Source organism: Oncorhynchus clarkii, chromosome 27, assembly GCF_045791955.1.
Source record: "Oncorhynchus clarkii lewisi isolate Uvic-CL-2024 chromosome 27, UVic_Ocla_1.0, whole genome shotgun sequence".
NCBI lineage: Eukaryota > Metazoa > Chordata > Actinopteri > Salmoniformes > Salmonidae > Oncorhynchus > Oncorhynchus clarkii.
Window position 1 is genome coordinate 42,023,386 of NC_092173.1, and position 26,399 is coordinate 42,049,784.

Here is a 26,399-nt window from a genome sequence, read left to right on the forward strand (position 1 = left end):
GGGAGAGGGAGGAGAGAGAAGAGGGAGAGGGAGGAGAGAGAGGAGGGAGAGAGGAGGAAGAGAGGGAGGAAAGAGATGGAGGAGAGGAGAGCGAGGAGGGAGAAGGAGGAGAGAGGGGAGGGAGAGGGAGGAGAGAGATAAGGGAGAGAGGAGGGAGAGGGAGGAGAGAGAGGAGGGAGAGAGGAGGAAGAGAGGGAGGAGAGAGGGAGCAGAGAGAGGAGGGAGAGAGAGGAGAGTGAGGGAGGAGAGAGAGGGAGGAAAGAGAGGAGGGAGAGAGGAGGGAGAGGAGGGAGAGAGAGGAGAAGAGAGAGGGAGCAGAGAGAGGAGGGAGAGAGGAGAAATCATCAATTATAGTTGGATAAATGTAGATAAACTTGGATTTTTTTGCAAGGACTTATACAGGATACTACTGTCATGACGTTGCCCTCTTTGGGTACAGCAAGCCCCATCCCCCTCTCCCTGTCCCCTACACCCAGGCTGCTGTGGTCAGAGAGAGGTCGTAAATTCCTGGAGGAGATTATCTCCTCATGGCCACAGTATAGAGAGAGAGAGTAGAGTTTTCATAGAAGAGAACAAAGGAATTTCTTCCACCTCACAGAACTTGAGGTCTGAACAACATTTATGCTCCTGAGAAGGTATAAAAGATCGGTGAAGAATCCAGCTATGAACTGGTCCGTTTGGTACAATTTTGTGAAACTCATGGGAGGCAATACGGCCACATTTCCATATATATAATAGCCTCAGATATGAGTTTTACATCTAATTGTTGCATAAGATGAATGAGTGAGGAGGATACTGTTTGTAAAATTGTGTAATGTGATTTTGGACTGTTTAATGAAGGAAACTCCAATTCCCTTTTGAGTTTAACTAAATCAGAGGACCGCCCATGAGCACAGCTATGACCTGGTGTCATGAGGCAGCTTTTTCTGCTCTCCCGAATAAACCCCCAACTTTGAGAATTTCTCAACAGACCATGTTTCCCTCAATTACGAGAGGACAAAGGTTGCAGACCAGCTTACTTCGATAACGAGAGGGCCAAGGTTTGAGACCAGACTGCTGAATCTTTTAACCATCCGACAGAATAAGAACAAGTCTTTGATATTAATTACTAGTCTGCAGCTAGGAATTCGGTATCATTGAACACGAAGAACGACAACCGCCGAAACATCTATTCTATAACGACATGAATGAATGTCACTCTGAGCTATCCATTCTAAGAGAGCGAGGACGGACAGACTCTCCAACAGAAACAAACTTTTCAACAAAGATCAAGATGACACACTGAGCGTAAATATATATATTGATTGCAATTGTTCCTGAATGAGTGAGTGTTCATGTGCAAAGGATTAGCATTTCAATTGTTATAATTATTAACTCTGTAGTGACTTCTTAGTCGACCCCCACTCCCCCTTTGTCTAACAAGCTGCCATGCCGGTTTAGCCCACTAGGGGCACATTCCCTTATCATTTCTTGTAGCCATATTTATTTTGTTTGTTTGTGTGTGCACTTCTGTGATTGTTTAGTTAGTTAATAAATAAATTATTTAAGACAATTGAAGACTGGGTTCGTGCAGATAACCAACAATTTACGACGTTTGGAATGAGACTAACGTGAGGTAAAGTAAATAATTAAATTATAACCTTGTAATTTGAATATTTTCCTTGGTGCCCCGACTTCCTAGTTAATTACAGTTACATGATTAATCAGTTTAAACACGTAATAATAACTACAGAGAGTCATTTGATAAAAACTAAGTCTTCAATATAATTAATTAATTAATTAGTAATGATTAATCTTCAGTTTAATGATGCCAAAAACAATACACTACCCTCTACATCAAAACCTTCGAACCAAAGCAGCAAAATTACCCAAATGGATTCTTACTACCAAAGACTATCAAGAAAAAAAAACTTCTAACAAACCAAAACCTGCAGAAGAAACACAGCGGAACCTGGAAATACCATCCAACACAACACTGAGTGAGTAACGTTCAGTCTGAACCTACTTCTGGAGGCTGAAAGTAAAAGCCAACAATCTGTAGGTTATTTTGTAAAGCTTAATAAATAAAATAGCCAAGCTGCTAGGACAGAACAGACGTGGCTGCAACTTGAATTAGCACTGACGTGTGAAGTGAAGGGTGTGAAAAATGTTGAGCCAATGGCAGCAGAGTTTTACGGCCTCCCCCATCCAAATGCAGATGTCATCACAGTACAGTACCCTTGGATATTAACAATAACACTGGAATAAGTACTAAAAGAAGCTCCTCGAGGACAATCCAGAGACACTATTTGCTGACTGCTACAAAGAGAGGAATGTAAGCAACTTCATTTTCCACAAACATCCCCTGGTACAGTGTTATATTAACCAGACCATCCCCTGGTACAGTGTTATATTAACCAGACCATCCCCTGGTACAGTGCTATATTAACCAGACCATCCCCTGGTACAGTGCTATATTAACACAAACATCCCCTGGTACAGTGTTATATTAACCAGACCATCCCCTGGTACAGTGTTATATTAACCAGACCATCCCCTGGTACAGTGCTATATTAACACAAACATCCCCTGGTACAGTGTTATATTAACCAGACCATTCCCTGGTACAGTGTTATATTAACCAGACCATCCCCTGGTACAGTGCTATATTAACCAGACCATCCCCTGGCACAGTGCTATATTAACCAGACCATCCCCTGGCACAGTGTTATATTAACCAGACCATCCCCTGGTACAGAGCTATATTAACCAGACCATCCCCTGGTACAGTGCTATATTAACCAGACCATCCCCTGGCACAGTGCTATATTAACCAGACCATCCCCTGGCACAGTGTTATATTAACCAGACCATCCCCTGGCACAGTGTTATATTAACCAGACCATCCCCTGGTACAGTGTTATATTAACCAGACCATCCCCTGGTACAGTGTTATATTAACCAGACCATCCCGTGGTACAGTGTTATATTAACCAGACCATCCCCTGGCACAGTGCTATATTAACCAGACCATCCCCTGGTACATTGCTATATTAACCAGACCATCCCCTGGCACAGTGCTATATTAACCAGACCATCCCCTGGTACAGTGCTATATTAACCAGACAATCCCCTGGTACAGTGATATATTAACCAGACCATCCCCTGGCACAGTGCTATATTAACCAGACCATCCCCTGGCACAGTGTTATATTAACACAAACATCCCCTGGCACAGTGCTATATTAACCAGACCATCCCCTGGTACAGTGTTATATTAACCAGACCATCCCCTGGTACAGTGCTATATTAACCAGACCATCCCCTGGCACAGTGCTATATTAACCAGACCATCCCCTGGCACAGAGCTATATTAACACAAACATCCCCTGGTACAGTGCTATATTAACACAAACATCCCCTGGTACAGTATTATATTAACCAGACCATCCCCTGGCACAGTGCTAAATTAACACAAACATCCCCTAGTACAGTGCTATATTAACCAGACCATCCCCTGGCACAGTGTTATATTAACCAGACCATCCCCTGGCACAGTGCTATATTAACCAGACCATCCCCTGGTACAGTGCTATATTAACCAGACCATCCCCTGGTACAGTGTTATATTAACACAAACATCCCCTGGTACAGTGCTATATTAACACAAACATCCCCTGGTACAGTGTTATATTAACCAGACCATCCCCTGGTACAGTGTTATATTAACCAGACCATCCCCTGGTACAGTGCTATATTAACACAAACATCCCCTGGTACAGTGTTATATTAACCAGACCATTCCCTGGTACAGTGTTATATTAACCAGACCATCCCCTGGTACAGTGCTATATTAACCAGACCATCCCCTGGCACAGTGCTATATTAACCAGACCATCCCCTGGCACAGTGTTATATTAACCAGACCATCCCCTGGTACAGAGCTATATTAACCAGACCATCCCCTGGTACAGTGCTATATTAACCAGACCATCCCCTGGCACAGTGCTATATTAACCAGACCATCCCCTGGCACAGTGTTATATTAACCAGACCATCCCCTGGCACAGTGTTATATTAACCAGACCATCCCCTGGTACAGTGTTATATTAACCAGACCATCCCCTGGTACAGTGTTATATTAACCAGACCATCCCGTGGTACAGTGTTATATTAACCAGACCATCCCCTGGCACAGTGCTATATTAACCAGACCATCCCCTGGTACATTGCTATATTAACCAGACCATCCCCTGGCACAGTGCTATATTAACCAGACCATCCCCTGGTACAGTGCTATATTAACCAGACAATCCCCTGGTACAGTGATATATTAACCAGACCATCCCCTGGCACAGTGCTATATTAACCAGACCATCCCCTGGCACAGTGTTATATTAACACAAACATCCCCTGGCACAGTGCTATATTAACCAGACCATCCCCTGGAACAGTGTTATATTAACCAGACCATCCCCTGGAACAGTGCTATATTATCCAGACCATCCCCTGGCACAGTGCTATATTAACCAGACCATCCCCTGGCACAGAGCTATATTAACACAAACATCCCCTGGTACAGTGCTATATTAACACAAACATCCCCTGGTACAGTATTATATTAACCAGACCATCCCCTGGCACAGTGCTAAATTAACACAAACATCCCCTAGTACAGTGCTATATTAACCAGACCATCCCCTGGCACAGTGTTATATTAACCAGACCATCCCCTGGCACAGTGCTATATTAACCAGACCATCCCCTGGTACAGTGCTATATTAACCAGACCATCCCCTGGTACAGTGTTATATTAACACAAACATCCCCTGGTACAGTGTTATATTAACCAGACCATCCCCTGGCACAGTGTTATATTAACCAGACCATCCCCTGGTACAGTGTTATATTAACCAGACCATCCCCTGGTACAGTGTTATATTAACCAGACCATCCCGTGGTACAGTGTTATATTAACCAGACCATCCCCTGGCACAGTGCTATATTAACCAGACCATCCCCTGGTACATTGCTATATTAACCAGACCATCCCCTGGCACAGTGCTATATTAACCAGACCATCCCCTGGTACAGTGCTATATTAACCAGACAATCCCCTGGTACAGTGATATATTAACCAGACCATCCCCTGGCACAGTGCTATATTAACCAGACCATCCCCTGGCACAGTGTTATATTAACACAAACATCCCCTGGCACAGTGCTATATTAACCAGACCATCCCCTGGTACAGTGTTATATTAACCAGACCATCCCCTGGTACAGTGCTATATTAACCAGACCATCCCCTGGCACAGTGCTATATTAACCAGACCATCCCCTGGCACAGAGCTATATTAACACAAACATCCCCTGGTACAGTGCTATATTAACACAAACATCCCCTGGTACAGTATTATATTAACCAGACCATCCCCTGGCACAGTGCTAAATTAACACAAACATCCCCTAGTACAGTGCTATATTAACCAGACCATCCCCTGGCACAGTGTTATATTAACCAGACCATCCCCTGGCACAGTGCTATATTAACCAGACCATCCCCTGGTACAGTGCTATATTAACCAGACCATCCCCTGGTACAGTGTTATATTAACACAAACATCCCCTGGTACAGTGTTATATTAACCAGACCATCCCCTGTTACAGTGCTATATTAACCAGACCATCCCCTGGTACAGTGCTATATTAACCAGACCATCCCCTGGTACAGTGTTATATTAACCAGACCATCCCCTGGTACAGTGTTATATTAACCAGACCGTCCCCTGGTACAGTGTTATATTAACACAAACATCCCCTGGTACAGTGTTATATTAACCAGACCATCCCCTGGTACAGTGCTATATTAACCAGACCATCCCCTGGTACAGTGCTATATTAACCAGACCATCCCCTGGTACAGTGCTATATTAACACAAACATCCCCTGGTACAGTGTTATATTAACACAAACATCCCCTGGTACAGTGCTATATTAACACAAACATCCCCTGGTACAGTGTTATATTAAAACAAACATCCCCTGGTACAGTGTTATATTAACACAAACATCCCCTGGTACAGTGTTATATTAACACAAACATCCCCTGGTACAGTGTTATATTAACCAGACCATCCCCTGGTACAGTGTTATATTAACACAAACATCCCCTGGTACAGTGTTATATTAACACAAACATCCCCTGGTACAGTGTTATATCAACCAGACCATCCCCTGGTACAGTGTTATATTAACCAGACCATCCCCTGGTACAGTGTTATATTAACACAAACATCCCCTGGTACAGTGATATATTAACCAGACCATCCCCTGGTACAGTGTTATATTAACCAGACCATCCCCTGGTACAGTGTTATATTAACACAAACATCCCCTGGTACAGTGTTATATTAACCAGACCATCCCCTGGTACAGTGCTATATTAACCAGACCATCCCCTGGTACAGTGCTATATTAACCAGACCATCCCCTGGTACAGTGCTATATTAACCAGACCATCCCCTGGTACAGTGCTATATTAACCAGACCATCCCCTGGTACAGTGCTATATTAACCAGACCATCCCCTGGTACAGTGTTATATTAACACAAACATCCCCTGGTACAGTGCTATATTAACCAGACCATCCCCTGGAACAGTGCTATATTAACCAGACCATCCCCTGGTACAGTGCTATATTAACCAGACCATCCCCTGGTACAGTGCTATATTAACCAGACCATCCCCTGGTACAGTGTTATATTAACACAAACATCCCCTGGTACAGTGTTATATTAACAGAAACATCCCCTGGTACAGTGCTATATTAACACAAACATCCCCTGGTACAGTGTTATATTAACACAAACATCCCCTGGTACAGTGCTATATTAACACAAACATCCCCTGGCACAGAGCTATATTAACCAGAAAATCCCCTGGTACAGTGCTATATTAACCAGACCATCCCCTGGTACAGTGATATATTAACACAAACATCCCCTGGTACAGTGCTATATTAACCAGACCATTCCCTGGTACAGTGCTATATTAACACAAACATCCCCTGGTACAGTGATATATTAACCAGACCATCCCCTGGTACAGTGCTATATTAAAACAAACATCCCCTGGCACAGTGTTATATTAACCAGACCATCCCCTGGTACAGTGCTATATTAACCAGACCATCCCCTGGCACAGTGCTATATTAACACAAACATCCCCTGGTACAGTGTTATATTAACCAGACCATCCCCTGGTACAGTGTTATATTAACCAGACCATCCCCTGGTACAGTGCTATATTAACCAGACCATCCCCTGGCACAGTGCTATATTAAAACAAACATCCCCTGGCACAGTGTTATATTAACCAGACCATCCCTTGGTACAGTGCTATATTAACCAGACCATCCCCTGGCACAGTGCTATATTAACACAAACATCCCCTGGTAGAGTGTTATATTAACCAGACCATCCCCTGGTACAGTCTTATATTAACCAGACCATCCCCTGGCACAGTGTTATATTAACCAGACCATCCCCTGGTACAGTCTTATATTAACCAGACCATCCCCTGGTACAGTGCTATATTAAAACAAACATCCCCTGGCACAGTGTTATATTAACCAGACCATCCCCTGGTACAGTGCTATATTAACCAGACCATCCCCTGGCACAGTGCTATATTAACACAAACATCCCCTGGTACAGTGTTATATTAACCAGACCATCCCATGGTACAGTGTTATATTAACACAAACATCCCCTGGTACAGAGCTATATTAACACAAACATCCCCTGGCACAGTGTTATATTAACCAGACCATCCCCTGGCACAGTGCTATATTAACACAAACATCCCCTGGCACAGTGTTATATTAACCAGACCATCCCCTGGCACAGTGCTATATTAACACAAACATCCCCTGGCACAGTGTTATATTAACCAGACCATCCCCTGGCACAGTGCTATATTAACACAAACATCCCCTGGCACAGTGTTATATTAACCAGACCATCCCCTGGCACAGTGCTATATTAACACAAACATCCCCTGGCACAGTGTTATATTAACCAGACCATCCCCTGGCACAGTGCTATATTAACACAAACATCCCCTGGCACAGTGTTATATTAACCAGACCATCCCCTGGCACAGTGCTATATTAACACAAACATCCCCTGGCACAGTGTTATATTAACCAGACCATCCCCTGGCACAGTGCTATATTAACACAAACATCCCCTGGCACAGTGTTATATTAACCAGACCATCCCCTGGCACAGTGCTAAATTAACACAAACATCCCCTGGCACAGTGTTATATTAACCAGACCATCCCCTGGTACAGTGTTATATTAACCAGACCATCCCCTGGTACAGTGTTATATTAACCAGACCATCCCCTGGTACAGTGTTATATTAACACAAACATCCCCTGGTACAGTGTTATATTAACACAAACATCCCCTGGTACAGTGTTATATTAACACAAACATCCCCTGGTACAGTGCTATATTAACCAGACCATCCCCTGGTACAGTGCTATATTAACACAAACATCCCCTGGTACAGTGCTATATTAACCAGACCATCCCCTGGCACAGTGCTATATTAACCAGACCATCCCCTGGCACAGTGTTATATTAACACAAACATCCCCTGGCACAGTGCTATATTAACCAGACCATCCCCTGGTACAGTGTTATATTAACCAGACCATCCCCTGGCACAGTGCTATATTAACCAGACCATCCCCTGGCACAGAGCTATATTAACACAAACATCCCCTGGTACAGTGCTATATTAACACAAACATCCCCTGGTACAGTGCTATATTAACACAAACATCCCCTGGTACAGTGCTATATTAACCAGACCATCCCCTGGTACAGTGCTATATTAACACAAACATCCCCTGGTACAGTGCTATATTAACCAGACCATCCCCTGGTACAGTGCTATATTAACACAAACATCCCCTGGTACAGTATTATATTAACCAGACCATCCCCTGGCACAGTGCTAAATTAACACAAACATCCCCTAGTACAGTGCTATATTAACCAGACCATCCCCTGGTACAGAGTTATATTAACCAGACCATCCCCTGGTACAGTGCTATATTAACCAGACCATCCCCTGGTACAGTGCTATATTAACACAAACATCCCCTGGTACAGTGTTATATTAACCAGACCATCCCCTGGTACAGTGCTATATTAACCAGACCATCCCCTGGTACAGTGTTATATTAACCAGACCATCCCCTGGTACAGTGTTATATTAACCAGACCGTCCCCTGGTACAGTGTTATATTAACACAAACATCCCCTGGTACAGTGTTATATTAACCAGACCATCCCCTGGTACAGTGCTATATTAACCAGACCATCCCCTGGTACAGTGCTATATTAACCAGACCATCCCCTGGTACAGTGCTATATTAACACAAACATCCCCTGGTACAGTGTTATATTAACACAAACATCCCCTGGTACAGTGCTATATTAACACAAACATCCCCTGGTATAGTGCTATATTAACCAGACCATCCCCTGGCATAGTGCTATATTAACACAAACATCCCCTGGTACAGTGTTATATTAAAACAAACATCCCCTGGTACAGTGTTATATTAACACAAACATCCCCTGATACAGTGCTATATTAACCAGACCATCCCCTGGTACAGTGCTATATTAACCAGACCATCCCCTGGTACAGTGCTATATTAACACAAACATCCCCTGGTACAGTGTTATATTAACACAAACATCCCCTGGTACAGTGCTATATTAACACAAACATCCCCTGGTAAAGTGTTATATTAACCAGACCATCCCCTGGCACAGTGTTATATTAACACAAACATCCCCTGGTACAGTGCTATATTAACCAGACCATCCCCTGGTACAGTGCTATATTAACACAAACATCCCCTGGTACAGTGCTATATTAACACAAACATCCCCTGGTAAAGTGTTATATTAACCAGACCATCCCCTGGCACAGTGTTATATTAACACAAACATCCCCTGGTACAGTGCTATATTAACCAGACCATCCCCTGGCACAGTGCTATATTAACCAGACCATCCCCTGGCACAGTGTTATATTAACACAAACATCCCCTGGCACAGTGCTATATTAACCAGACCATCCCCTGGTACAGTGTTATATTAACCAGACCATCCCCTGGCACAGTGCTATATTAACCAGACCATCCCCTGGCACAGAGCTATATTAACACAAACATCCCCTGGTACAGTGCTATATTAACACAAACATCCCCTGGTACAGTGCTATATTAACACAAACATCCCCTGGTACAGTGCTATATTAACCAGACCATCCCCTGGTACAGTGTTATATTAACCAGACCATCCCCTGGTACAGTGCTATATTAACACAAACATCCCCTGGTACAGTGCTATATTAACACAAACATCCCCTGGTACAGTGCTATATTAACACAAACATCCCCTGGTATAGTGCTATATTAACCAGACCATCCCCTGGCATAGTGCTATATTAACACAAACATCCCCTGGTACAGTGTTGTATTAAAACAAACATCCCCTGGTACAGTGTTATATTAACACAAACATCCCCTGGTACAGTGCTATATTAACCAGACCATCCCCTGGCACAGTGCTATATTAACACAAACATCCCCTGGTACAGTGCTATATTAACACAAACATCCCCTGGTACAGTGCTATATTAACACAAACATCCCCTGGTACAGTGCTATATTAACACAAACATCCCCTGGTACAGTGCTATATTAACCAGACCATCCCCTGGTACAGTGCTATATTAACCAGACCATCCCCTGGTACAGTGCTATATTAACACAAACATCCCCTGGTACAGTGTTATATTAACACAAACATCCCCTGGCACAGTGTTATATTAACCAGACCATCCCCTGGCACAGTGCTATATTAACCAGACCATCCCCTGGCACAGTGCTATATTAACCAGACCATCCCCTGGTACAGTGACATATTAACCAGACCATCCCCTGGCACAGTGCTATATTAACCAGACCATCCCCTGGCACAGTGCTATATTAACCAGACCATCCCCTGGTACAGTGCTATATTAACCAGACCATCCCCTGGTACAGTGCTATATTAACCAGACCATCCCCTGGCACAGTGCTATATTAACCAGACCATCCCCTGGCACAGTGTTATATTAACCAGACCATCCCCTGGCACAGTGCTATATTAACCAGAACATCCCCTGGCACAGTGTTATATTAACCAGACCAGTGTTATATTAACCAGACCATCCCCTGGTACAGTGTTATATTAACAAACATCCCCTGGCACAGTGTTATATTAACCAGACCATCCCCTGGTACAGTGCTATATTAACCAGACCATCCACCTGGCACAGTGCTATATTAACACAAACATCCCCTGGTAGAGTGTTATATTAACCAGACCATCCCCTGGTACAGTGCTATATTAACCAGACCATCCCCTGGTACAGTGTTATATTAACCAGAACATCCCCTGGTACAGTGCTATATTAACCAGACCATCCCCTGGTACAGTGCTATATTAACACAAACATCCCCTGGTACAGTGCTATATTAACCAGACCATCCCCTGGTACAGTGCTATATTAACACAAACATCCCCTGGTACAGTATTATATTAACCAGACCATCCCCTGGCACAGTGCTAAATTAACACAAACATCCCCTAGTACAGTGCTATATTAACCAGACCATCCCCTGGTACAGTGTTATATTAACCAGACCATCCCCTGGTACAGTGTTATATTAACCAGACCATCCCCTGGTACAGTGTTATATTAACCAGACCATCCCCTGGTACAGTGCTATATTAACACAAACATCCCCTGGTACAGTGCTATATTAACCAGACCATCCCCTGGTACAGTGTTATATTAACCAGACCATCCCCTGGTACAGTGTTATATTAACCAGACCGTCCCCTGGTACAGTGTTATATTAACACAAACATCCCCTGGTACAGTGTTATATTAACCAGACCATCCCCTGGTACAGTGCTATATTAACCAGACCATCCCCTGGTACAGTGCTATATTAACCAGACCATCCCCTGGTACAGTGCTATATTAACACAAACATCCCCTGGTACAGTGTTATATTAACACAAACATCCCCTGGTACAGTGCTATATTAACACAAACATCCCCTGGTATAGTGCTATATTAACCAGACCATCCCCTGGCATAGTGCTATATTAACACAAACATCCCCTGGTACAGTGTTATATTAAAACAAACATCCCCTGGTACAGTGTTATATTAACACAAACATCCCCTGGTACAGTGCTATATTAACACAAACATCCCCTGGTACAGTGTTATATTAACACAAACATCCCCTGGTACAGTGCTATATTAACACAAACATCCCCTGGCACAGTGCTATATTAACCAGACCATCCCCTGGCACAGTGCTATATTAACCAGACCATCCCCTGGCACAGTGTTATATTAACCAGACCATCCCCTGGCACAGTGCTATATTAACCAGACCATCCCCTGGTACAGTGCTATATTAACCAGACCATCCCCTGGTACAGTGCTATATTAACCAGACCATCCCCTGGCACAGTGCTATATTAACCAGACCATCCCCTGGCACAGTGTTATATTAACCAGACCATCCCCTGGCACAGTGCTATATTAACCAGACCATCCCCTGGCACAGTGCTATATTAACCAGACCATCCCCTGGCACAGTGTTATATTAACCAGACCATCCCCTGGTACAGTGTTATATTAACCAGACCATCCCCTGGTACAGTGCTATATTAACCAGACCATCCCCTGGTACAGTGCTATATTAACCAGACCATCCCCTGGTACAGTGTTATATTAACCAGACCATCCCCTGGTACAGTGTTATATTAACACAAACATCCCCTGGTACAGTGTTATATTAACACAAACATCCCCTGGTACAGTGTTATATTAACACAAACATCCCCTGGTACAGTGTTATATTAACCTGACCATCCCCTGGTACAGTGTTATATTAACACAAACATCCCCTGGAACAGTGCTATATTAACACAAACATCCCCTGGTACAGTGCTATATTAACACAAACATCCCCTGGTACAGTGCTATATTAACACAAACATCCCCTGGTACAGTGCTATATTAACCAGACCATCCCCTGGTACAGTGTTATATTAACCAGACCATCCCCTGGCATGACACAGTGCTATATTAACCAGACCATCCCCTGGCACAGTGTTATATTAACACAAACATCCCCTGGTACAGTGCTATATTAACCAGACCATCCCCTGGTACAGTGCTATATTAACACAAACATCCCCTGGTACAGTGCTATATTAACCAGACCATCCCCTGGTACAGTGCTATATTAACCAGACCATCCCCTGGCACAGTGCTATATTAACCAGACCATCCCCTGGCACAGTGTTATATTAACACAAACATCCCTGGCACAGTGCTATATTAACCAGACCATCCCCTGGTACAGTGTTATATTAACCAGACCATCCCCTGGCACAGTGCTATATTAACCAGACCATCCCCTGGCACAGAGCTATATTAACACAAACATCCCCTGGTACAGTGCTATATTAACACAAACATCCCCTGGTACAGTGCTATATTAACACAAACATCCCCTGGTACAGTGCTATATTAACCAGACCATCCCCTGGTACAGTGCTATATTAACACAAACATCCCCTGGTACAGTGCTATATTAACCAGACCATCCCCTGGTACAGTGCTATATTAACAAAAACATCCCCTGGTACAGTGTTATATTAACCAGACCATCCCCTGGTACAGTATTATATTAACACAAACATCCCCTGGTACAGTGTTATATTAACACAAACATCCCCTGGTACAGTGCTATATTAACACAAACATCCCCTGGTACAGTGTTATATTAACCAGACCATCCCCTGGTACAGTATTATATTAACACAAACATCCCCTGGTACAGTGTTATATTAACACAAACATCCCCTGGTACAGTGCTATATTAACACAAACATCCCCTGGTACAGTGCTATATTAACACAAACATCCCCTGGTACAGTGCTATATTAACACAAACATCCCCTGGTACAGTGCTATATTAACACAAACATCCCCTGGCATAGTGCTATATTAACACAAACATCCCCTGGTACAGTGTTATATTAAAACAAACATCCCCTGGTACAGTGTTATATTAACACAAACATCCCCTGGTACAGTGCTATATTAACCAGACCATCCCCTGGCACAGTGCTATATTAACACAAACATCCCCTGGTACAGTGCTATATTAACACAAACATCCCCTGGTACAGTGCTATATTAACACAAACATCCCCTGGTACAGTGCTATATTAACACAAACATCCCCTGGTACAGTGCTATATTAACCAGACCATCCCCTGGTACAGTGCTATATTAACCAGACCATCCCCTGGTACAGTGCTATATTAACACAAACATCCCCTGGTACAGTGTTATATTAACACAAACATCCCCTGGTACAGTGTTATATTAACACAAACATCCCCTGGTACAGTGCTATATTAACACAAACATCCCCTGGCACAGAGCTATATTAACCAGAAAATCCCCTGGTACAGTGCTATATTAACCAGACCATCCCCTGGCACAGTGCTATATTAACCAGACCATCCCCTGGCACAGTGTTATATTAACCAGACCATCCCCTGGCACAGTGCTATATTAACCAGACCATCCCCTGGTACAGTGACATATTAACCAGACCATCCCCTGGCACAGTGCTATATTAACCAGACCATCCCCTGGCACAGTGCTATATTAACCAGACCATCCCCTGGTACAGTGCTATATTAACCAGACCATCCCCTGGTACAGTGCTATATTAACCAGACCATCCCCTGGTACAGTGCTATATTAACCAGACCATCCCCTGGTACAGTGCTATATTAACCAGACCATCCCCTGGCACAGTGTTATATTAACCAGACCATCCCCTGGTACAGTGCTATATTAACCAGACCATCCCCTGGTACAGTGTTATATTAACCAGACCATCCCCTGGCACAGTGTTATATTAACCAGACCATCCCCTGGTACAGTGCTATATTAACCAGACCATCCCCTGGCACAGTGTTATATTAACCAGACCATCCCCTGGTACAGTGCTATATTAACCAGACCATCCCCTGGCACAGTGCTATATTAACCAGACCATCCCCTGGCACAGTGCTATATTAACCAGACCATCCCCTGGTACAGTGCTATATTAACCAGACCATCCCCTGGCACAGTGCTATATTAACCAGACCATCCCCTGGCACAGTGTTATATTAACACAAACATCCCTGGCACAGTGTTATATTAACACAAACATCCCCTGGTACAGTGTTATATTAACACAAACATCCCCTGGCACAGTGTTATATTAACACAAACATCCCCTGGTACAGTGTTATATTAACACAAACATCCCCTGGTACAGTGCTATATTAACACAAACATCCCCTGGCACAGAGCTATATTAACCAGAAAATCCCCTGGTACAGTGCTATATTAACCAGACCATCCCCTGGCACAGTGCTATATTAACCAGACCATCCCCTGGCACAGTGTTATATTAACCAGACCATCCCCTGGCACAGTGCTATATTAACCAGACCATCCCCTGGCACAGTGCTATATTAACCAGACCATCCCCTGGTACAGTGACATATTAACCAGACCATCCCCTGGCACAGTGCTATATTAACCAGACCATCCCCTGGCACAGTGCTATATTAACCAGACCATCCCCTGGTACAGTGCTATATTAACCAGACCATCCCCTGGTACAGTGCTATATTAACCAGACCATCCCCTGGTACAGTGCTATATTAACCAGACCATCCCCTGGCACAGTGTTATATTAACCAGACCATCCCCTGGCACAGTGCTATATTAACCAGACCATCCCCTGGCACAGTGCTATATTAACCAGACCATCCCCTGGCACAGTGTTATATTAACCAGACCATCCCCTGGTACAGTGCTATATTAACCAGACCATCCCCTGGCACAGTGCTATATTAACCAGACCATCCCCTGGCACAGTGCTATATTAACCAGACCATCCCCTGGTACAGTGCTATATTAACCAGACCATCCCCTGGTACAGTGTTATATTAACCAGACCATCCCCTGGTACAGTGCTATATTAACCAGACCATCCCATGGCACAGTGCTATATTAACCAGACCATCCCCTGGCACAGTGTTATATTAACCAGACCATCCCCTGGCACAGTGCTATATTAACCAGACCATCCCCTGGCACAGTGTTATATTAACCAGACCATCCCCTGGCACAGTGCTATATTAACCAGACCATCCCCTGGTACAGTGCTATATTAACCAGACAATCCCCTGGTACAGTGATATATTAACCAGACCATCCCCTGGCACAGTGCTATATTAACCAGACCATCCCCTGGCACAGTGTTATATTAACACAAACATCCCCTGGTACAGTGCTATATTAACCAGACCATCCCCTGGCACAGTGCTATATTAACCAGACCATCCCCTGGCACAGTGCTATATTAACCAGACCATCCCCTGGTACAGTGCTATATTAACCAGACCATCCCCTGGCACAGTGCTATATTAACCAGACCATCCCCTGGCACAGTGCTATATTAACACAGTCCATCCCCTGGCACAGTGCTATATTAACCAGACCATCCCCTGGCACAGTGCTATATTAACCAGACCATCCCCTTGCACAGTGCTATATTAACACAGACCATCCCCTGAATTAAGTGAGTTTAAAAGTTCATTCCAACTCACTAACAAACACACAGGTCACACAACATAACTGAATTAACACTTGACCCCTCAACATTATCGATCACCACTTAGCTGACAGTTCTAATTAACAGAAAACCTAGGAATGCACTCACTTCCTTATCTAAAACACCCCAGAGCTCAGTTTCGTCTGTTCAACCATAGGTTAACTACCTTATCTGTTTACATAATCCACAACCCATTAGTTTCTGCCTAGTTGGAATGGTGTTCATTAACTTTAATTACTCCTTGTCCATGTCACACAATCCCTTCTTATGAACTCAAATTGTTAATCAGATATAATAAAACAGAGTATAGTTTACTTAGTTACAGTTCTAAAAATTGAGATATTGTTTAGTCTTTTATTCATAATATTCCTAACAGTATTGTCCCAGGGTGGAAACTCAGAATACTAGACATTGAGGAAGTTGAAACAACCTCTGTCAACATGTACAAGTCTGGGACAGTAATGGTGCAGGGCATCCTCATGCAGTTCCAGTAGGACTTTTACAGGGTCAAAGTGAGAGAGCACAGCAGGAAAAGCTCTCTCTCTCTCTGTGACGACTCCCCCATCCTGAGTGAGTCTGATCACACCTCTTCAAAATGTCCTGCAGACAAAGATAGTCACCCCCCCCCCGTCCCTGTCCCCTCCAAGACCTGGAGGGTTGAAGGTGGAGATGGACGGCTGTCTGAGAGAGCTGACTGCTCTACAGGCTGAGGTGAGATGGACAGCTGTCTGAGAGAGCTGACTGCTCTACGGGCTGAGGTGAGATGGACGGCTGTCTGAGAGAGCTGACTGCTCTACGGGCTGTGGTGAGATGGACGGTTGTCTGAGAGAGCTGACTGCTATACGGGTTGAGGTGAGAGAACTTAAAGAGGCACACATGGCACTGAAGGAGGAGGTGACAAAGCTGAGGTGTGACAGAGACTCCACCCCCTCCCAACAGACTCCACCCCCTTCCAACAGACTCCACCCCTTCCCAACAGACTCCACCCCTTCCCAACAGACTCCACCCCTCCCAACAGACTCCACCCCTTCCCAACAGACTCCACCCCCTCCTAACAGCCCTCCCGTCAGCTCCCCTGATTGCTCTCTTGACGAACCCCACACATCCACTGAAGACACATAAAAGCCAGAGAGACTGTGCTCCTTATTGACTCAAAAGGCAAATACATTCAAGAGGATGAACTTTAACCCAAACACAAAGTGGCTAAACTCTGGAGCCCAAAATCTAGGTATGCCCTGGAGGTGCTATCAGAGGACAGACTAGGGTCCCCCAACCACATCATAATTCACACGGGCACAAATGACCTGAGAACCCAGCAGGAAAGGGTGGCCCCAGCACTCAAGGGAGTGATTGAAAAAGCCTCTTCCACTTTCTCCAATGCACAAGTGGTTATCTCCACCCTGCTAACACCCTCCCAGACCAGCGAGACACCCTCACAGACCTGCAAGATCCCCTCCTGAAGGACCTGCACAGAGAGAACCCACACCAAGAGGACCTTTATCACTTCAAGATCCCCTCCTGAAGGACCTGCACAGAGAGAACCCACTCCAAGAGGACCTTTATCACTTCAAGATCCCCTCCTGAAGGACCTGCACAGAGAGAACCCACACCAAGAGGACCTTTATCACTTCAAGATCCCCTCCTGAAGGACCTGCACAGAGAGAACCCACTCCAAGAGGACCTTTATCACTTCAAGATCCCCTCCTGAAGGACCTGCACAGAGAGAACCCACGCCAAGAGGACCTTTATCACTGACCTCAACCCAGAGTCTCTCAGAGCGTTCACAGTCAGCCCACTGACACCCCTATCAGACCACAGCAAAATCACAGTCTACTTGAACAGAGAAATACTCAATCATGAGGCATCAAAGCCAAAGGAACTGAGTAATATTAAGAAATGCTACAGATGGAAGGACTGTAGTGTAGAAACCAAAAAACAATTAGGCAACAACAAATTCAACCATTTTAGACAACTTCCTGAACAAAACGTTCCCCTGTAATAGTGAAGGTGTAAACTTGGCAGTAGAAAATCTAAACAGTATATTTGACCTCTCAGCTTCCCTATCAAATAAAAAAAAAATTAACAGAAAACCGAAGAAAATGAACAAAAATGACAAATGGTTTGATGAAGAATGCAAAAACCTAAGAAAGAAATTGAGAAACCTGTCCAACCAAAAACATAGAGACCCAGAAAACCTGAGTCTACGCCTTCACTATGGTGAATCACTAAAACAATACAGAAATACACTACGGAAAAAGAAGGAACAGCATGTCAGAAATCAGCTCAATGTAATTGAAGAATCCATAGACTCTAACCACTTCTGGGAAAATTTTAAAACACTAAACAAACAACATGAATAATTATCTATCCAAAATGGAGATGTATGGGTAAACCACTTCTCCAATCTTCTTGGCCCTATAACAAAGAATAAACAGCAAAAACATTTACATGATAAAATACAGATCTTAGAATCAACTATTAAAGACTACCAGAACCCACTGGATTCTCCAATTACATTGAATGAACTACAGGACAAAATACAAACCCTCCAACCCAAAAAGGCCTGTGGTGTTGATGGTATCCTCAATGAAATTATAAAATATACAGACAACAAATTCCAATTGGCTATACTAAAACTCTAAAATTCTAAAAACCAAACTTAAAGAAAGCTTTGACTATGTACAGACTCAGTGAGCATAGCCTTGCTATTGAGAAAGGCCGCGGTAGGCAGACATGGCTCTCAAGAGAAGACAGGCTATGTGCTCACTGCCCACAAAATGAGGTGGAAACTGAGCTGCACTTCCTAACCTCCTGCCCAATGTATGACCATATTAGAGACACATATTTCCCTCAGATTACACAGATCCACAAAGAATTAGAAAACAAATCCAATTTAAAAAAACTCCCATATCTACTGGGTGAAATTCCACAGTGTTCCATCACAGCAGCAAGATGTGTGACCTGTTGCCACAAGAAAAGGGCAACCAGTGAAGAACCAACACCATTGTAAATACAACCCATATTTATGCTTATTCATTTTCCTTTTTATACTTTAACTATTTACACCGCTACAACACTGTATATAGACATGATATGATATCTGGAATGTCTTCATTCTTTTGGAACTTTTGTGAGTAATATTTACTGTTCACTTTTGACTGTTTATTCACTTTAGTTTATCTATTTCACTTGATTTGGCAATGTAAACATGTGTTCCCCATGCTAATAATGCCACTTGAATTGAATTTGATTGAGAGAGGGAGAGAGAGAGAGACAGAGAGAGAGACAGAGAGAGAGAGAGAGACAGAGAGAGAGAGAGAGAGAGAGAGAGAGAGAGAGAAAGAGAGAGAGAGAGAGAGAGACAGAGAGAGAGAGAGAGAGACAGAGAGACAGAGAGAGAGAGAGAGAGAGAGAGAGAGAGAGACAGAGAGAGAGAGACATATAGACAGAGAGAGAGAGAGGGAGAGAGAGAGAGAGAGAGAGAGAGACAGAGACAGAGAGACAGAGAGAGAGAGAGAGAGACAGAGAGAGAGAGAGAGAGAGACAGAGAGACAGAGAGAGAGAGAGAGAGAGAGAGAGACAGAGACAGAGAGAGAGAGAGGGAGAGAGAGAGAGAGAGAGAGAGAGAGAGACAGAGAGACAGAGAGAGAGAGAGAGAGAGACAGAGAGACAGAGAGAGAGAGAGAGAGAGAGAGAGAGAGAGAGAGAGAGAGAGAGAGAAAAGAGAAAGAGAGGCACCTAAATATAAACACTACTGGCACCCAAAATCAGTACCGGAACCTATTTCAGTCCAAGTTAGGCACGGATTACATGCTCTTTCAAGGCCGTTAATTTTACTGAGACCCATTAGAATTAGATGAGACTAGGATGGAGGAAGAGAGATGAGATATGAGAGATATGAGAGGGTTGGGGGTAGCCATTCTAGAGTTGGCAGCAACGCAAGATCAAAACATACTTATTTCAAGTCAGTTTACTTCTACCCAACAGCACAATGTGGACATTAATTTATTCTTGAATTGAATGTGATTACTAAGTAGTCTGATGTCTACGTTGCATTGTTATGTTGTTATGTTGAATGTGATTATTGGACGGCAGGTAGCCTAGTGGTTAGAGGAGGCAGGTAGCCTAGTGGTTAGAGGAGGCAGGTAGCCTAGTGGTTAGAGGCAGGTAGCCTAGTGGTTAGAGGAGGCAGGTAGCCTAGTGGTTAGAGGCAGGTAGCCTAGTGGTTAGAGGCAGGTAGTCTAGTGGTTAGAGGCAGGTAGCCTAGTGGTTAGAGGCAGGTAGTCTAGTGGTTAGAGGCAGGTAGTCTAGTGGTTAGAGGCAGGTAGTCTAGTGGTTAGAGGAGGCAGGTAGCCTAGTGGTTAGAGGCAGGTAGCCTAGTGGTTAGAGGAGGCAGGTAGCCTAGTGGTTAGAGGCAGGTAGCCTAGTGGTTAGAGGCAGGTAGTCTAGTGGTTAGAGGCAGGTAGCCTAGTGGTTAGAGGCAGGTAGTCTAGTGGTTAGAGGCAGGTAGTCTAGTGGTTAGAGGCAGGGAGTCTAGTGGTTAGAGGAGGCAGGTAGCCTAGTGGTTAGAGGCAGGTAGTCTAGTGGTTAGAGGCAGGTAGTCTAGTGGTTAGAGGAGGCAGGTAGCCTAGTGGTTAGAGGAGGCAGGTAGCCTAGTGGTTAGAGGAGGCAGGTAGCCTAGTGGTTAGAGGAGGCAGGTAGCCTAGTGGTTAGAGGCAGGTAGCCTAGTGGTTAGAGGAGGCAGGTAGCCTAGTGGTTAGAGGCAGGTAGCCTAGTGGTTAGAGGCAGGTAGTCTAGTGGTTAGAGGAGGCAGGTAGCCTAGTGGTTAGAGGCAGGTAGCCTAGTGGTTAGAGGAGGTAGGTAGCCTAGTGGTTAGAGGCAGGTAGCCTAGTGGTTAGAGGAGGCAGGTAGCCTAGTGGTTAGAGGCAGGTAGCCTAGTGGTTAGAGGCAGGTAGCCTAGTGGTTAGAGGAGGCAGGTAGCCTAGTGGTTAGAGGAAGCAGGTAGCCTAGTGGTTAGAGGCAGGTAGCCTAGTGGTTAGAGGAGGCAGGTAGCCTAGTGGTTAGAGGCAGGTAGCCTAGTGGTTATAAGCAGGTAGTCTAGTGGTTAGAGGCAGGTAGCCTAGTGGTTAGAGGAGGCAGGTAGCCTAGTGGTTAGAGGCAGGTAGCCTAGTGGTTAGAGGCAGGTAGCCTAGTGGTTAGAGGAGGTAGGTAGCCTAGTGGTTAGAGACAGGTAGCCTAGTGGTTAGAGGAGGCAGGTAGCCTAGTGGTTAGAGGCAGGTAGCCTAGTGGTTAGAGGCAGGTAGCCTAGTGGTTAGAGGAGGCAGGTAGCCTAGTGGTTAGAGGAGGCAGGTAGCCTAGTGGTTAGAGGCAGGTAGCCTAGTGGTTAGAGGAGGCAGGTAGCCTAGTGGTTAGAGGCATGTAGCCTAGTGGTTATAAGCAGGTAGTCTAGTGGTTAGAGGCAGGTAGCCTAGTGGTTAGAGGCAGGTAGCCTAGTGGTTAGAGGCAGGTAGCCTAGTGGTTAGAGGAGGCAGGTAGCCTAGTGGTAAGAGGCAGGTAGCCTCGTGGTTAGAGGCAGGTAGCCTAGTGGTTAGAGGAGGCAGGTAGCCTAGTGGTTAGAGGAAGCAGGTAGCCTAGTGGTTAGAGGAGGCAGGTAGCCTAGTGGTTAGAGGCAGGTAGCCTAGTGGTTAGAGGCAGGTAGCCTAGTGGTTAGAGGCAGGTAGCCTAGTGGTTAGAGGAGGCAGGTAGCCTAGTGGTAAGAGGCAGGTAGCCTCGTGGTTAGAGGCAGGTAGCCTAGTGGTTAGAGGAGGCAGGTAGCCTAGTGGTTAGAGGAAGCAGGTAGCCTAGTGGTTAGAGGAGGCAGGTAGCCTAGTGGTTAGAGGCAGGTAGCCTAGTGGTTAGAGGAGGCAGGTAGCCTAGTGGTTAGAGGCAGGTAGCCTAGTGGATATAAGCAGGTAGTCTAGTGGTTAGAGGCAGGTAGCCTAGTGGTTAGAGGAGGCAGGTAGACTAGTGGTTAGAGGCAGGTAGCCTAGTGGTTAGAGGCAGGTAGCCTAGTGGTTAGAGGAGGCAGGTAGCCTAGTGGTTAGAGGCAGGTAGCCTAGTGGTTAGAGGCAGGTAGCCTAGTGGTTAGAGGCAGGTAGCCTAGTGGTTAGAGGAGGCAGGTAGCCTAGTGGTTAGAGGCAGGTAGCCTAGTGGTTAGAGGAGGCAGGTAGCCTAGTGGTTAGAGGCATGTAGCCTAGTGGTTATAAGCAGGTAGTCTAGTGGTTAGAGGCAGGTAGCCTAGTGGTTAGAGGCAGGTAGCCTAGTGGTTAGAGGAGGCAGGTAGCCTAGTGGTAAGAGGCAGGTAGCCTCGTGGTTAGAGGCAGGTAGCCTAGTGGTTAGAGGAGGCAGGTAGCCTAGTGGTTAGAGGAAGCAGGTAGCCTAGTGGTTAGAGGAGGCAGGTAGCCTAGTGGTTAGAGGCAGGTAGCCTAGTGGTTAGAGGCAGGTAGCCTAGTGGTTAGAGGCAGGTAGCCTAGTGGTTAGAGGAGGCAGGTAGCCTAGTGGTAAGAGGCAGGTAGCCTCGTGGTTAGAGGCAGGTAGCCTAGTGGTTAGAGGAGGCAGGTAGCCTAGTGGTTAGAGGAAGCAGGTAGCCTAGTGGTTAGAGGAGGCAGGTAGCCTAGTGGTTAGAGGCAGGTAGCCTAGTGGTTAGAGGAGGCAGGTAGCCTAGTGGTTAGAGGCAGGTAGCCTAGTGGATATAAGCAGGTAGTCTAGTGGTTAGAGGCAGGTAGCCTAGTGGTTAGAGGAGGCAGGTAGACTAGTGGTTAGAGGCAGGTAGCCTAGTGGTTAGAGGCAGGTAGCCTAGTGGTTAGAGGAGGCAGGTAGCCTAGTGGTTAGAGGCAGGTAGCCTAGTGGTTAGAGGCAGGTAGCCTAGTGGTTAGAGGCAGGTAGCCTAGTGGTTAGAGGCAGGTAGCCTAGTGGTTAGAGGAGGCAGGTAGCCTAGTGGTTAGAGGAGGCAGGTAGCCTAGTGGTTAGAGGAGGCAGGTAGTCTAGTGGTTAGAGGCATGTAGCCTAGTGGTTAGAGGCAGGTAGCCTAGTGGTTAGAGGCAGGTAGCCTAGTGGTTAGAAGCAGGTAGTCTAGTGGTTAGAGGAAGGTAGCCTAGTGGTTAGAGGCAGGTAGCCTAGTGGTTAGAGGCAGGTAGCCTAGTGGTTAGAGGAGACAGGTAGTTTAGTGGTTAGAGGCAGGTAGCCTAGTGGTTAGAGGAGGCAGGTAGCCTAGTGGTTAGAGGAGGCAGGTAGCCTAGTGGTTAGAGGCAGGTAGCCTAGTGGTTAGAGGAGGCAGGTAGCCTAGTGGTTAGAGGAGGCAGTTAGCCTAGTGTTTAGAGGTGACAGGTAGTCTAGTGGTTAGAGGAGACAGGTAGTCTAGTGGTTAGAGGAGGCAGGTAGCCTAGTGGTTAGAGGAGGCAGGTAGCCTAGTGGTTAGAGGAGGCAGGTAGCCTAGTGGTTAGAGGAGACAGGTAGTCTAGTGGTTAGAGGCAGGTAGCCTAGTGGTTAGAGGAGGCAGGTAGTCTAGTGGTTAGAGGAGGCAGGTAGCCTAGTGGATGGAGGAGGCAGGTAGCCTAGTGGTTAGAGGAGACAGGTAGTCTAGTGGTTAGAGGCAGGTAGCCTAGTGGTTAGAGGAGGCAGGTAGCCTAGTGGTTAGAGGAGGCAGGTAGCCTAGTGGTTAGAGGCAGGTAGCCTAGTGGTTAGAGGAGGCAGGTAGCCTAGTGGGTAGAGGAGGCAGGTAGCCTAGTGGTTAGAGGAGGCAGGTAGCCTAGTGGTTAGAGGCAGGTAGCCTAGTGGTTAGAGGAGGCAGGTAGCCTAGTGGTTAGAGGAGGCAGGTAGCCTAGTGGTTAGAGGCAGGTAGCCTAGTGGTTAGAGGCAGGTAGCCTAGTGGTTAGAGGAGGCAGGTAGCCTAGTGGTTAGAGGAGGCAGGTAGCCTAGTGGTTAGAGGCAGGTAGCCTAGTGGTTAGAGGAGGCAGGTAGCCTAGTGGTTAGAGGCAGGTAGCCTAGTGGTTATAAGCAGGTAGTCTAGTGGTTAGAGGCAGGTAGCCTAGTGGTTAGAGGAGACAGGTAGCCTAGTGGTTAGAGGCAGGTAGCCTAGTGGTTAGAGGCAGGTAGTCTAGTGGTTAGAGGAGGCAGGTAGCCTAGTGGTTAGAGGCAGGTAGCCTAGTGGTTAGAGGCAGGTAGCCTAGTGGTTAGAGGAGGCAGGTAGCCTAGTGGTTAGAGGAAGCAGGTAGCCTAGTGGTTAGAGGAGGCAGGTAGCCTAGTGGTTAGAGGCAGGTAGCCTAGTGGTTAGAGGAGGCAGGTATTCTAGTGGTTAGAGGCAGGTAGCCTAGTGGTTATAAGCAGGTAGTCTAGTGGTTAGAGGCAGGTAGCCTAGTGGTTAGAGGAGGCAGGTAGACTAGTGGTCAGCGGCAGGTAGCCTAGTGGTTAGAGGCAGGTAGCCTAGTGGTTAGAGGAGGCAGGTAGCCTAGTGGTTAGAGGCAGGTAGCCTAGTGGTTAGAGGCAGGTAGCCTAGTGGTTAGAGGCAGGTAGCCTAGTGGTTAGAGGAGGCAGGTAGCCTAGTGGTTAGAGGAGGCAGGTAGCCTAGTGGTTAGAGGAGGCAGGTAGCCTAGTGGTTAGAGGCATGTAGCCTAGTGGTTAGAGGCAGGTAGCCTAGTGGTTAGAGGCAGGTAGCCTAGTGGTTAGAAGCAGGTAGTCTAGTGGTTAGAGGAAGGTAGCCTAGTGGTTAGAGGCAGGTAGCCTAGTGGTTAGAGGCAGGTAGCCTAGTGGTTAGAGGAGACAGGTAGTTTAGTGGTTAGAGGCAGGTAGCCTAGTGGTTAGAGGAGGCAGGTAGCCTAGTGGTTAGAGGAGGCAGGTAGCCTAGTGGTTAGAGGCAGGTAGCCTAGTGGTTAGAGGAGGCAGGTAGCCTAGTGGTTAGAGGAGGCAGGTAGCCTAGTGGTTAGAGGATGCAGGTAGCCTAGTGGTTAGAGGAGGCAGTTAGCCTAGTGTTTAGAGGTGACAGGTAGTCTAGTGGTTAGAGGAGACAGGTAGTCTAGTGGTTAGAGGAGGCAGGTAGCCTAGTGGTTAGAGGAGGCAGGTAGCCTAGTGGTTAGAGGCAGGTAGCCTAGTGGTTAGAGGCAGGTAGCCTAGTGGTTAGAGGAGGCAGGTAGCCTAGTGGTTAGAGGCAGGTAGCCTAGTGGTTATAAGCAGGTAGTCTAGTGGTTAGAGGCAGGTAGCCTAGTGGTTAGAGGAGACAGGTAGCCTAGTGGTTAGAGGCAGGTAGCCTAGTGGTTAGAGGCAGGTAGCCTAGTGGTTAGAGGAGGCAGGTAGCCTAGTGGTTAGAGGCAGGTAGCCTAGTGGTTAGAGGCAGGTAGCCTAGTGGTTAGAGGAGGCAGGTAGCCTAGTGGTTAGAGGAAGCAGGTAGCCTAGTGGTTAGAGGAGGCAGGTAGCCTAGTGGTTAGAGGCAGGTAGCCTAGTGGTTAGAGGAGGCAGGTAGCCTAGTGGTTAGAGGCAGGTAGCCTAGTGGTTATAAGCAGGTAGTCTAGTGGTTAGAGGCAGGT

General features: G+C 45.9%; 1 protein-coding gene across 1 annotated transcript in view; it reads right to left on the reverse strand.

Moving 5' to 3' along the window:
- The window catches only part of LOC139386206 (small G protein signaling modulator 2), a 225,032-nt gene that overhangs the window by 14,873 nt on the left and 183,760 nt on the right, over positions 1-26,399 (reverse strand). The window lies entirely within an intron of this gene.